This window comes from Alligator sinensis, unplaced genomic scaffold (assembly GCF_000455745.1).
Source record: "Alligator sinensis unplaced genomic scaffold, ASM45574v1 scaffold187_1, whole genome shotgun sequence".
NCBI classification, from domain to species: Eukaryota; Metazoa; Chordata; order Crocodylia; family Alligatoridae; genus Alligator; species Alligator sinensis.
This window is the reverse complement of record NW_005841861.1, coordinates 4,610,659-4,624,198: the sequence shown is the minus strand read 5'-3', so window position 1 is coordinate 4,624,198 and position 13,540 is coordinate 4,610,659. Positions and strand designations below refer to the sequence as shown.

The 13,540-nt window shown below is 36.9% G+C and overlaps 1 protein-coding gene and 1 long non-coding RNA gene across 6 annotated transcripts in view; one reads left to right on the top strand and one right to left on the bottom strand.

Annotated features, from left to right (window-relative positions):
- PAX3 (paired box 3) overlaps positions 1 to 13,540 on the top strand; it is a 112,056-nt gene that overhangs the window by 3,850 nt on the left and 94,666 nt on the right. The gene's annotated exons all lie outside the window — the stretch shown is intronic.
- The window catches only part of LOC102380789, a 9,247-nt gene continuing 4,112 nt past the window's right edge, over positions 8,406 to 13,540 (bottom strand). Inside the window, exons 2-3 of the long non-coding RNA XR_322993.1 lie at positions 9,615 to 9,738; positions 8,406 to 8,477 (exon numbers count right to left, since the gene is read on the bottom strand). This is a non-coding gene — a long non-coding RNA (uncharacterized LOC102380789). The remainder of the gene's footprint in view (positions 8,478 to 9,614; positions 9,739 to 13,540) is intronic.

Here is a 13,540-nt window from a genome sequence, read left to right as displayed (position 1 = left end):
AGGCGCCCGGGACGGGACCTCTAGGGCACCGCGCCCGGGCGGCTCCCAGCGGGCATTGCCACTGCTGCCAATCCCAGAGCGCTGCAGGCGGCTGAGCTGAGGGATCCCGAGCAGCGACCCTGCCGGGGGATCCACCGTGAGCAGTAGCGCGTTGGTGCCCCCTCTTTCGGCGCGCAGCCGCCGAGAGAGCTTTAAGGGAGCGAGGAGCAGCTCAGGCAGCTGGATTCCCCCCACCCCGAGACCCGGCCTGCGTCCTCAGCAGGCTTCTGAGTCCCCCAACCTTGCTGTAGGAGCCTGTGAGCCTTGGCTACCAGCACGCCCAGGGTTTTGCTAGTGACTCTGTCTGGTTGTCTCGGGCATGGAGGGGATGGGGGACAGGGACAGGGTCTATTTTATCACTCAGGCTGAGTTTGGAGGCAGGTGTGAATGCAAAGGTAAGAGGAAAGAGTATCCTGCATGTGCACTGATCCCACCATGTGCTTAAACCAGAGAGCTGCAGGAGGCTGTCAGCATTTAAACTGAAAAGATTTAAAAAAAGGGATGGAGTCTCTCTCTGTGGGGGAGGCCGAATCCTGTCATCCTGACTCCAGGGAGAGTCTGCCTGAATAAACATCAGAGGGGCAGCCCCTGGGGTGATAAAAGCAACAGCCTGTACAATGTCCAAGTGGATCTCAGAATTTCCTTCCCTTACCGTTTTGCATAGTGCTGCCATTTTCTGCGATTTTAGAAAGTTCTTATTGTATCTGCTAGGGCTGTTTCAGCGCTACATTTCTAACAGGCACTCAGAGGAGACAGAAACAGCTAGGGGGAGCTGAGGCTGGGGAAGAGGAACCTTAAATAAATAAATAAATAAAACTCAACCAAACAAGGAGTCTAAAAACAAATGGCAATTTTGGCTTGAGAAAAATACAACCGTGGTTTCATGGCCTAAGATTAGCATTCGTTGTAATTTCATTCATTTTTACTACTGCCCAGTGGAAAGCCTGTGTTGCTGGCTGGGAAATAAATGAAATGAAATATGCAACCTAAGCCAGAGAAAAGGGATGGCCACAGCTCCTTGCAGGTTTTCCAGGCCTGAGTTTGGTGGAGAGATAGACAGGCTATTGCCAGTGCTGTGGTACTTGTTGCTAGAAGTTCCTAGCCCTCCTCCTCCAGAGCTTGCCCTGCACATGCAGAGACGCTGAAGAAGAGGAGACAAAAGTACCAAATGAGCTGGTCAAACATTTGTACAACTTTTCCAGCTTTTACAAAGAAGGCCTTCTATACACAATCTACACTTGGAGATGAACTTGGAAAACAAAGAGGGGAGAGTCCATTGAAACTCACACTTTAGCTTTGCACAGACAAAGCTTCAGCGAGCAGCAGCTTGATGTGAACAAAAGAAGGCAACCTTTTTATAATTCAAGGAGAAAAGAAGAGAAAACAGCCCCACAAAAGGCCGAGAAAAGACATTATGGGCTTGCAATGAGGGATGAATTATTCAATGAGCCCCAATAGCGATGCTCCAAGCAGTTTTATGGACTCTCCACCGTGGAAAAAGTGGCTATTTTCACCTACAAAATGTTTCTAGCATTTCTAGACGTCTAGAGATGCCGACTGCCATTCAAGAAGGACAACTGAAACCATTCTTTAAAACTATAGTATCCCCCTGTATTGTAAAAACAAAAACAAAACACAACCCCAAACTCAAGTTTCCAACTCAGTGTTATTAGGGCTTTCTGGGAAGCTACATCTTCAGTATGTGTGTGTATGTGTGCCTATAAAAATATACACACTGAAGAGAAAATGCTGCAAGTAGGCCAGAAGGAACTACTAATCTGACCTTCTTTATAAGAGAGGACACAGAATTTCACTCCGTAATTACTACAATTGAAGGAACTTGTATGTCGGAGAAGGGGATGGACTAGGGAAGCAATGGCTAAAATTAATGGCCAACCCTTAAAAAAAATCACTACTTTCTGGGGGCTAGCTTGTATTTTTGAGTGCCCACTTTGAGACATTTTCAAACGTTCTGTTTTCAGAAAGTGTCAAGTCCACACTTTTCAAAATCTTTAAAGTATCACAAGTTGAGCATCTATAAATGGAGTATGCAAATCACTAGTCATTTTAAAACACCTTGCCCAGTATGTCCAGACTATTTAATTGCCGAGTCACTGAGATTAAAAAGATACGATTGGAAACCTGGATAATATTTCTAATGTACTGAACAACAACTAAATGGATGGAAGTCACTATCAGACCAAAAAAGGACAAAAAATAAAAAATAAATTAAAAGAGAAAAAACAATCAAAATCTCCCAATCCTCAACTCCAACTTGAAAATACTCTTGGGGATCCTGTCTGCTGTTTAATGCTTGGATTCTAGTCCAAATGTTGACATAAGCTAAAATTTCAGTGATGCTAAGAAGCATTAATGTCATGAATCTTAAAAGAAACTCAGATTTTTCAGGAAAGGAAATATTCACTGAGAGCATTTTATCATCAATGTCAATATTCAATATTGGCAAAATAATTATTATTAGGTTTTTTTTTTTATAGGCTGCCCTGGTTTTGTGCAGGGTAGATAAAAATCAACAATTAAAAAAAAATCTGATTATTTAATTTAAATTATATTTTTTATTTAAGCATATTTTTATTTTTTGTTAAGATGCTTTTATGAATAATAACTTATATACAGATAGGTTTAATTTAAGATATGTTAAAGCTCAAAATATCATCATGGAATAGGGATTATAACATCTAATTATATACTATTTGAGACAACATATTCATGTAATCTTTTTAGAAAATGTATCAATAGGTCACAACAGGCCATGGACTATATTAGGGACCCAATCTTATGGGATTCCCAGAGGCTCCTCTATAGATTAGTAAAGATTAAAGAAAACCACTCTACCCAATGGGACTCAGTGTTCAGTCTAGAAAATCTCATTAAGCAACTCTGTGATGCTTAGTTTCAGTTCCCAAACTGTGGCTTTGTTTCTCCAGTGATCATAGTTCTTTGGGTAGATGTGATATCTTTTATTAGACCAACTAAATAGTTGGAAAATTGTTCTTTGCAAACTTTCCTGCACAAACGACTTCTTCAGGCATAGGGAGATTGTTGTCTACAGGGATAACATCCTTGTTATCAGCAGTATATGGAGATGAGAGGTAACAGATGTGATTACCCACCCATCAGCCCTATTGTTTCTCTGCAAGTTTGTGTACACATAGTCAAGCCCTTACCTTTCTCTAAAAGTGCAAGTTTCAAGAAGTTAAATGAATAAAGGATATCAAACAACAAGAATGTACTTTTTGTAGAAGACTGATTAAATCGAAGCTTTCTGTCCAGTGATTTAAATCACGATTTTAATCACAATTTAACTTGATTTGATTTAAATCAAATCCACCCTGGTTCTGTGTTGGTGTTGTATAACTCTTGAAAGATATTAATCCCTGAGCAACTTGAGATCCCATTGAAAAAAGTCCCATTTTTCCCTCTTAGGTGGATGGCAAATTTCCAGTTGTTTAAATAGTACGAGATGGGGCACAAAAAATCACCGGGAATATCAGGCTTTCAAAAACCGTCTCTTAATAGTAATTCCTGGTGAGGTTTAGTAGCAAGTGGATGCATCTACATGAGAGCTAGAAGCAGTAGACTAATTCTACAGCACATTAGCACAGCATGGCAAAAGCTGTCCTAATGTGCTAATACGCAGTAGTAGAATTAGTCTACTGTGCATTAGTGTCACCTAAAAAACGTATGCCGGCGCTACTGCAAAGTAGTGCTAATTACGGCTCATTAAGTTAGTACCTGTTATTACATGTACTAAATGGTGCATTAATGCAGGTGTAGATGTGCCCAGTAACTCTTTACAATAACTCCTTCTCTTCTGTCTTGTTAATATTCTCTGCCTAATATTAATACCAACATAGCTGACATGCCACAGCAAGAGAAAGAGGCTGCTCAAGAAGAACGAAATATAACAGAATATGACATATGAAAAACACTGTAGGATATATATTCAATTTCATATGTTTAGCCAGAAACAAAGTTCTGCTTTAACTGTCCTTGACATCAGAGAAGCTTGGATTTCATCCACAATCTGTATTTAAGGTTAAAAACATCAGATCAAATGCTGTTGTTTTTATTCAAACAAGGTCTGATCTTTCTCCCATTTAAGTAGTTGTGAAAGCTCCCAGTTACTTCAGTGCAGTAGTTTAAAAGTATCCTTGTTTTGTGGGCTTGTAAGCATCTCTGTCTTGAATCTGATGACTTTGGGGAAGATGATTAGGATTTGGCCTGACCCAGGACTATGGATACAGACATGGTGATGGGGTGGGTAGGTTTTATTGCAGTGAATTTAGGTGTGACGCTCAGAAGTTGTAAAACCACAAGTTTTTTATTCAGGTCACCCCGAAGAGTTGCAGATAAAACCGTTCTACTGCATCACATTATCACATAGGGTAGAGCATATACTTTATAGAAAATTTCTCTTAGAAATCTTTTCAGAGAGGCTTTATATATGCTACTGTCATTCATAGCCCTTGCTCTATAGAGCAAGGCTGCTTTAATCCTTTAAGTGCAGGCTCAGAAGGATAGAAAAAATATAAGGGATATACTTCAGAAACTTCTAAAACAACCTAAAAGAGGACTATACAAGCAAGTGATGCAACCTGCTGGAGAGTTAGACATTTTTCCTTTCTGAAAGGCATAACTCCTTCTATTAAATTATATCAAATATATCACTCATTACTGATCCTGGACTGAGTATTACCCATCTTGAATCTCAGACATGTATAATTTATGTTGGACAGAATTCATTGGAAGGAAAGAAACAACATTTTTGTTTTGTTTTTAATGGCAGCAATTTAAAATTGCCTAGAAATTGGTGATGTTAGTAGACCTAGCAGCACTGGATTAGTGGGAAGAATTTAGATGAAGTGGTCAAAAGTGTGGGATAAATAAAGTATATCATGGCTTTGGAATTTATCATTGAGATGTAAATATATATCTGTAATATTGTGATGGATTATATCTACATCTAGGTATATTTGTGCTTCTAGATGTATTAATATATTTTTAGAGTTTTCTGCATCTCTGAAAATACATATATCCACTTATAGCAATCTACATTGCTAGAGCTATATATTTTTCTTAATTTATCCCCAGATCATCCCCCTTATTGCTCCTGATACATGTTTAGAGAAAGGCTTAGCTTTAGAGGTTGGCATAGCCATTAATATATTATAGTGTGTGTGTGTTCATATTATAGTGTTCTAATAAATGCCTAACCCATAAATAAAGAGTACCAAAGAGAAACTTGTCTGTGCCTTTATATGGCACATCAGGGGATATTTTTAGAATGAATAATATATAAAAGGGAATTTCACATAACTTTTGAAGCTATATATTGCATGATATGTTTTTTAATCTGGTAGCTTCTCCAGTTCATAAGATGGCTGTTGTTTTCCTAGGGAAAGTTGGTGCTTTTTAATGATCAAAATGATGGGTATATAGAGCTCCTTCTCAAGGCTGGATCAGGAGCAGGTCTGCACTGGTTGAGGGTACTGTGCTGCTGCTGCGCTGAGTGACACCGCCTGCTCACTGCTTAAATGGGACCCTCTGTTCCCCAACTCAGTGGAATTGGCCTCAGGCATGGTCACAATGGATTCCTCCCCAGTCATGCGCACTGTTCCAAAAGAGCCCTACTCATCCCAACCCTCTACTTTTGGCTTCACTGAGAGAGCAATTCAGGCTACAGCAGACTAAATTGCCTTCTTTATTTCCTTCTTACTTTCATCTTGGACCAAACCCTCCCCTCCCACTTCTTTTTTGGCCTGAGGCTCACATTAGTGCAGTTTCTGCAACCACCCCTATTTTTGTGGGGGGAGTTTAAAGAAAAGAAAGATCTTAACACAAAAGCCCCGCTCAGTAACTAGAAAGCTCAGGCTGCTGCTGCTTCTATAGCTGTGCGATGCTTTTCCTGTTTGTGAGTTTTGGGAAACATTTTTGCTTTGTACTGTAATGGAATTAGAGGACAGATGCTGACTGTAAATGGGACACGCGACTACCAGCCTCTAGCTTAAATATTTAGATGCAATGTTACAATTACTGACTTGATACATGGACTTTGAAGTGGTTGCACATGATCTAAAGGGTAGCACAGGCTAGATAGGCTATCTGATGTTTTGATTTTGAGTGGTAGACATCCTTCAATAGATTATTTTTAGTCGGTTAAATTAATACAATTAATTTATCAAAGAGGAGGATTTATATACAGCAGACAAGTAGCAATTTGAACATCTCCATTTATTATGGAGACAGTGTGGTTCAGTGGTTAGAACATGGGACCAGAAGGACGCTGGTGAGTTTCTATTTGTGGATCTGTGACCTGGGGCAGATCAGCTATTTGCTTCAGTTTTCCCTATCCAGAAAGCTCAGAAAGTAATCCTTATCCACTTTTCTAAAATGTTTTCTGACCTACAGCTGAAAAGCACTCTACATATTTGCTCCAACTGTTCCCAATAAAGAATCATTTACACAATTAAGAAGACTGTGACTGCTGGCAATTATTTTCTTGAATGTGGAATTTCCCAATAGTACTTTAAATATTTTATCACTGGCAGCTTGAACGATTAAACTTGAGTAATTAACTTTGAGTTGCTGTACTTAAACAGTTGAAGCTGACAAGAAAATACAGATTCTTTTCTTGATTAAAAATTAGTAAACTGCTTTATTTAGCCCCTGGGAGATTATTTTTTAATAATATTATTTATTATTTGTATTTCAGCAGCATTAAGGAGCCCCCTCATAGTTTAAGATTCCATTGTGTGAGGCACTGTAAAAATACAGAAGAAAAGTCTAATCAAATTGCAGTCTAATCAAATGATAGGGCCTTACCTGTAGGGACTATATTATTCTCTGTTCTGTCCTGTTCGGTCCCTTGCATAGGGTTTTTAAACACTGTTTACAGATGCTGATAATGGACCAACAACTACATTAAAGCTTGATCATGAAGGGTCCTGAGTATTTTCAGAAATGGGCTGTGTGTCCTCAGCTTGAGAGTTGAGAGTGCTTCACACCTCCTAGGATCAGTCCCACAGATTACTTTCTTGAAGGTCAGATGAGCAGTAAACATTTTCAAAGAATGATAGCTATCCCAGTCATCGCAGGCCAATAGTGGAACATAAATAATGATACTATATATAAACCTAAAACAGGAGAGAAAATTATCTCCTTTTGAAATGGTCCTTGAAATAAAAACAAGTATATAATCTCCCTTTTTTAAATGAATATTTGATTAATTCTGATTTTAATTTACTTCAACACCTTAAAAACTAACTACCTTTAAAAGGACCTGATCATAATCAGAGGGAAGTCCTTTTGATATAACTGCCAGCTTGTCAGGATAAGTATGTTTAAAACAAGACTTATTTTTAAATTAGCAAATATTAGATAACAAATTTGTGTTTCAACTGATGCAGTAAAAATTATTATCCCAAGTCACCAAAAGAAGCTATTAACATTTTCATCAGTGTTGATTCCACTATAAATATTAATTAATATTGGACTAGACTTACATAGTACACATATTGAAGTCAATGCATATATTTCCATTGCCTTCAGTCGGGCCAGGATTTTCCACGTAAAATCTTAGGATATTGGATGTAAAATCCTGTGCTTCTGTGGGAAATGTGTAACGCTAAGGATTGGACTCTTTTTGAATCCAGCACCTGTGAAATATTCAGGTTTAGGACATCGTAAGGATTTACAGAATTGGATCCTACGGTCATATGTGAGTAACTGAACTGCCCCATTCAAAGATTCTACTCATGTGTAAAGTTATTCATGTGGCTTAGTGCTTGTTCTATTCTGTTAGTAGAAACTACAACTTTAAATTCAACTTCATAGAAAAAAATCTAAGTTGATGAAAATCTTAGATTGATTTAGCAATTGTAAATGATCATGTATGTTATATCTATTGAAATATATTATTTTTAATCTAATATTTGCAAGGAGAAGATTTATTTTTGTCTTAGGTGTACTTATCTATCAGAGCTGGCATAAGTGTTTGGAAGAGGGAAGCAAATAAAGTTGATTGTGATAAATTATCAACAGTCCCCAGGGCTACATAATAAAACTGCATTGGGAAATGAAGCAGAACTACAAAGTGCTCTCTGGTTAATTTAAGAAGAAATTGAGTGAAACACTAAGCAATAAATCAGACCAATCTAGTCCATGTGAATTTGTCTGTGTAAGTGTCACTTTAAATTCTAGGTAACAAACATGCATGAGCACTGAGAAAACAAAATAAATACAAGTTTTATATACTTCCAAGTTTCCTCCCAGAAGATAAGGAACTTTTGCTAAGAAAAGTGATGTACAGGAACATAACTCACCATGAGACTTTAGTGCAATGTGGTGCATAATTTTATTTAATTTGCCCTGAAGTACTGGTGCCCCATGCTGTTAAACTAATGCGGTTTCAATCACTGTTACAAGAGAAAAAGTGAAACAAAATGAAATTAAAAAAATCACTGTGGACTGTCATATGCTAGGAATATTTAGTTTGATGCAGTCTATGACAAACCATTTATTTATTCTGGTAAGTAGAGATTGAAGAACTCATAAGAATGTACATATATAACTAACAAGATAGCAAAAGGCAATTAAGCGGTCAGTTTAATGTCCTGTCTCACAGGTTGCTCTGCAGTTGTTTTACAACTAGGAATTAAAATTTGAAAAGGAAGTTTTCAGTGTCCCTGGCCAAATATTGATTAAGTAGTTGTTTGCTGATACTACTGTCACACATAAAAAGGCCAGTAGCTCTGCCCCTTGTTGTTCATCTTCTATTGTAACTGATTCTTAACCTCAGAGATCAAAGCAGGATCATTTCAATTTATCTGTCTTGGAAAATCCTTCTTTGCTTCTAAAACCTTATAGATTAATGACCAAACTGTCTTTCATGACGTGAAATTGAATGGATTCTGTATTTAACAATCTTGTCTATTTTCTGTTTATAGTTAAAAATATATTGGTATGAGTTTATATTTTTATTGTAAAAGCAATATAATTTTAGAGTGCAAAGCAAAAAGATATTAGTGATTGATTTTTAGTGAGATTAGTTTCATTTCACATAATCTTTCTTTTGGATAAGTTTTAAAGGAAAACAAAAGAGGGAAAGGTCTTTTTTTTGTCAAACTATGTGTAGACAAATGAGAACCCGATCCTAAAAGAGATCACAGTTTCTGCAGAAGGCAATGGGAGTTTATGAAATATATTGCTTTTCAGGATTGGGCCCTTAATGTTAAAACGGTGCGTTAATTTACGTACTGTTTTCAGTGAGAACGCATGTACTGTCCCTTCCCAAATCTATGCTGAAAAGTAAGCAGGATGTAGTCTTTGAGGATAAATGATTCCTAGTTGTATAACATATAGCTGTATTTATTATGGGAATAGTAAAATACATGCTGTCACATCCTTAACATAAAAAACACAACGTTGTATACAAGGTACGGTCTAGATGTGTTTTATTGGTTTAAAATTATGCTATAGAGTTTCAACTAAATTGCAGATTTTGAGATTCTTTAGATAAAAAGGTGGTGAGCATGGGCAAGCTAATCTCTTACCTTATTCTTATTGAAGTTATGTTGGTCATAACCTGTAGGTATTTGGGTGTGTTATTCACAGCTTCTCCACCATGGAAACATCATATTCAGTCAGTTAAACATAAGGCAGTGCAATCGGCGGTGGCTATAAAGAAATTTAATGAAACCACAGCAGGATGATCAGTCTAAGCTCCTATATTTGCATATAAAGCCAAAGTTACCTCTCAGATCTTATATGTTGCTGAAGTATGGGGTTATGCTGCTAGTAGTGGTGTAGACATACCTCAGAACAAGTTTCTTAGGGCTCTTCTGGCTCTTCCTCCCTCAACTCCTGCATCTTTTTTGAGATTAGAGACAGGAATGGATTATATTTTAACTAATATTATTATAATGGTGGGATTTTGGTTTAAAATCCTGCCCCTTTTACCATGTCATCTGATTAAATTATGCTACACAGAAGATATTAATAATTCCTCTCCTCTTCAATTACCCTGGTTAGCTTTTCTGTCCTATACTTTTGCACTTTCTGTGATGGGATACTATCTCAAAGATAATGAAAGATTTTTTTCTCCTATAGAAAAGGTTCAGGTTTTGCAGAGGATACGAGATATTGCCAGACAGAATGATTTTGCAGTGCCTAGGGCTATTCGTATTGCCCCTTTATATACCCTTTGGAAATTAGATTGTGGGGGAGAAAGGTATTTACAGCTGGATCTCAATAATAAGTGGCGATCCTCTTCGACTAGACTCAGGACCAAACAGATGTCCACAGCTGTTCTGGCTGGACATAGATTTTCCATTCCAAGGACTAAAAGATGTTGCCCAGTCTGTCTAGGACTTTTCGAAGATACTATCCACTATGTTTTAGAATGTTCTTTATATCATGACATAAGAAGAACCTATTTATTACCTTTCTTGAAGAAACTGATACATTTTTCAAATAGAGAGAAATTAATCTAGCTTTTACAGCAACAGATCCAAATTTAGTAAACCGCCTTGCAATTTTTGTTTATAAGGCAGAGGCGATTAGAGTTAAATATCCTTTATTACTGATATGAGTGATACATTTTAACATTAGATTTAATTTTATTGTCTTAATTGTGGATCTACGTACAACAATATTATAGGTTATTGTCTTGATTTACTATTATATTTATATTAATAATGTTTTTATGTTGGTGGGCTCTATTTTAGTATAATATTTGTAGTTTGGTTACTTTGTTTGAACTTATTTATATTATGGTCATATCTGTGTTATGTTGTTTTTGGGAGCATGGCATTTAGCCAGAATCCTTAATAAATTGGATTGAATTGAATTGAATTAAGGTTATGTAGGAGGAACTCAAGTGCTATAGTTAAGAGATATAGTATAACATTTTTAGATTTTTATTCACAGTATTACAAATACTTTTTTTTCTTATTTGCATACCTCTTGAGCTCTTTATGAACAGTTTGCAAACAACTGTTTTCTTCTGAAGACATTTTGCTTCAGTTTTATGGCTGTTAGTCAAAATATGGTCTAAAATTTCTTAAAAAGTCAGTATGCCTAAATTGTTCATTTTAGTGGATTGCTGCATGATAAAAACAGTGACACATTCTACCTTTTGTTTTTTTCATGAATTTTTATCTGAGAGTGAAATTTCTGCTAAACATGACCAATGCTTATTACCATTCATGAGTCCATATATGGATCTTCTCGTAAGGGTTTTTGTCACTGGGACGTTCAGATCCAAAAATGGCTATGTAGAATTTCTTTATCAGATATGTTGTCCCGTAGACCACTGTGATTTGCATGACATGAGAAATAAGCCATCTTTAGCTGACATTTCAGTTCCAAGCAACTTATTCAACATCAATCAAATTCCACTCACCGTACTCATGTGAGTAGGATTGCTCATGCCAACTGAAGCAGGACCTGGCCCTATGAGCCTAACCCAGAAAAACAACAACTGTTTCAGTTTTTCTAGCTCATTAGTAAATGACTTATTCTGCTTTATTAAAATGACCCTACACAATTAGATATGTAACTATGTAACACCAAATTCTAAATGTAACCAAATTAAACAAAACAGTTCTTCTTTCTCCTATCAGTATTACCACTATCCTCATCTTAAACACCCACATTGAGAAAAAAAGTTGGGATAAAATAAGAAGAATTTGCATGATATTCTTCAGACTCAGACTCTATTAGACTAAAGGAAGTGAAAAGTGATTCCATCACAGAAGGCCCTTTTGCTGAAAATGCCTTTCCAATAATTCCACCCTCTTCAAGGTTGCTTGAGCTTGTAGAACATAGTTGTTAAAAACAATCAAGTAGCAATAGCGTACTGATGGTTCTTAATAAAATACTTACCAACTGAATTGAATGAAAAAATATACTCATAAATTGACTATAATTTGTGCTTTTACTGATAAGTGGAAAACAAATTAAGCTGAGAGTTTCATCAAAGAAGGTTTTTCGCAGAAAAGAGAAGAGGCAAAATGTTCTCTGAACAAATGGCAAATATTTAGCTAAAGTAAATATGTGAAAAATTGTGGCTTGCTATTTTCGCACTTTCACTAAGAAACTAAGTGTTCATATCTCCTACATCAAATTTGTGAATTCTTGTGAACATTTGCAAATACCTCAGGGAACAGTTATGATCTCATTTACCCTAGTATAAATCAGAAGTAACTTCAGGAAAATCAGTGGAGTGATGATGGAGTAAATGAAACCCTCCAGCCTCTCCCTGTATGACTCCATTGTTTTGAATGACTGCTAACCTATTTGGGGCCTAATCCTGCAAACTTAATTCATTCAATTATTACTTATTAAAGTAGTTTTACTGAATTAGTAGGACTACTTGGTTGATTAGGAATTATTTACATGAGTAGACATGGTTCTTTGGGTAAATGTGATATCTTTTGGAAAAAATTGTTCTTTGCAAACATTCAGGCACAAATATCCTCAGGCATAGGGACAGTCTTACATAAGTAAGAATTTGCAAGAATTACTGAGTAGAGGGCTACTTTTTAAATATTCCATTAGAGGGTGCGCATTGTCTAACCAGTTATTCCACATGCTGTAATGGGTCACAGATTTTTTTTCAAGCCCTTCTTATTCTCTACTGCCTTGTTTGCCTGCTACTATCTACTGAATAAGAGTGAAAACCAAATTGCAGAGGGTATGGTAAACCCTCAAGACTCTCACGTCCTATATGAACTGGCTGTATATGGCAGCCATTTTATTTCTTTTCTTTACTTCGCTCTGTATACGTGTAACGATTCTGCAGGCCAAACGGTGCCCCCGTTTATCCGTACACAACCTCATGGTCTTCAGTGGGGTTCAGTGAATGTAACTGGGAATCAAATTTAGCCCTGCAACAAGAATTTAACATTTCTCTTGAGTTTGAGGGAAGTAGGATGGTAGCCAACTCATGTTCTTATAAATGTGTTAGTTTTGCAACGTTAACAAATTAAACGTAGTAAATATTTTAGTTAATAAAGCAAGCAGGTGTGACTAATTGCATGTAGGGAACAGATCTGATTAATAAAAAGTGCTACATGTACAGTCACTTTTTAGAAAAGAATTGTGCTTTTGAAAGCCTCTATGCAGGGTTTGATTCTGTCAAAAAGTCTTTGCAGCTGGTAACCCCTGGAAGCTCCTGAATCGGTGTAATATGTCAATGTCTGTAACGTCTGAGTAGCCCACAGTCCTGGGCTATCCAGGGGCAGAAGTCAGTCATGATTCTGAGGAGAGGAGTGCTCTTTCTTGAGGAGCAGTGTTTCCGCCCCCCTGCCCTCTTCCTAAACAGCAAAACAATTTTAATTTTGGAAAAGAAGTCAGAGAACATCTCTAAGATGTTCAAGGAATTTCCTAAATGGTGGATTTTTCTCCAGCAGTCTAAGAGGTAGGTAGCCAAGGAAAAACATTTAAAAAGACATTGGGTGGAGTAGTTGCACTCTTT